The sequence below is a fragment of the Hippocampus comes genome, unplaced genomic scaffold (assembly GCF_001891065.2).
Source record: "Hippocampus comes isolate QL1 unplaced genomic scaffold, H_comes_QL1_v1.1 scaffold132, whole genome shotgun sequence".
NCBI classification, from domain to species: domain Eukaryota; kingdom Metazoa; phylum Chordata; class Actinopteri; order Syngnathiformes; family Syngnathidae; genus Hippocampus; species Hippocampus comes.
The window spans coordinates 2,463,342-2,464,477 of NW_017805467.1; positions in this window are offsets into that span (position 1 = coordinate 2,463,342).

Genomic DNA, 1,136 nt, shown 5'->3' on the forward strand with positions numbered 1-1,136 from the left:
ACTGAGCGCACTTGAATGCACCATTTGACTCCTCTCGCCTTCCTTACACGAGGAAGTGACGCTTCCTCATGTTGCTTTCCATTGTGAGCAGACGTGTTTAATAAACATTTTTATTTTAAAAAGAGCGTGGTTTCGGTTTTCGAACAATTCAGTTTTCGAACAGCCTTCTGGACGGATTATTGATGCAAACCGAGGTTTGACTGTATATGCATTGCAACTGATCCCACTGACTGTACAAAGGCACAAAACCCTAACAAGTAATTGGTCTTGAAAAATATAGTGATGCACTTTTAAGATTAAACGAGATTTTATCAAGAAAGTTATTTTTCAACCATTTACACGAGCAGATAAAATCTAAATGTAATCCCTGCCTACACCTGACAAACTAAGGAGAGTGCTATATGTGTAAAGAATAAAGTACAGTAATCCCTCGTTTCTCGCGGTTCATGGGGACCAAAACCACCCGTGATAAACGAAAATCTGCGAAGTAGCGTCCAATTCACATAAACAGGTAAAAAAAAAAAAAATTTTTTTTTTAAAGTCCGCAAACGGTCCGCGAGAAGCTGCAAAACAACAGCGAGTCACATTGAGCAACATATACAGTACTGTACTCCATGTATATGTAAAAAATTTTTTTTTTTTTTTTTTTTCCGCGATGCACTGAACCCGCGATAAAAGAACCGTGAAGTAGCGAGGGATTACTGTATTCGAATGTCCTTGATAGCGTCTGCTGTGTTGGATCTGACTCAGTGACAGACTGAGGCTGCTGTTGTCTTCTTCTCTGATCGAAAAAACGTTGTCGTTTCCTCTGATCAAAACAGTGTGTCCCCCTAGCGGATATTCCATGAATTGCACTTTATTAAAAATATTCATTCCGTGTCTTATATGCATTTTTTCACTTTTAAATTATCCTACGGGCCTGATCAAACCTCGTTGTGGGCCGGTTCTGGCCCGCGGGCCATATGTTTGACACCCTGTTCTTGGCGATCGTGAATAAAGTGCAAATAAAACACCCATGACGCACACTACCAAAACGTGCAAGACAACTTTATTCATTGTTTCAAGATGCTTTGTTGATCAGGGCAACTCCGCTGGAATAGTTGAGACGCAAGTCTCGTCTGGATGCTTGCGGGGTG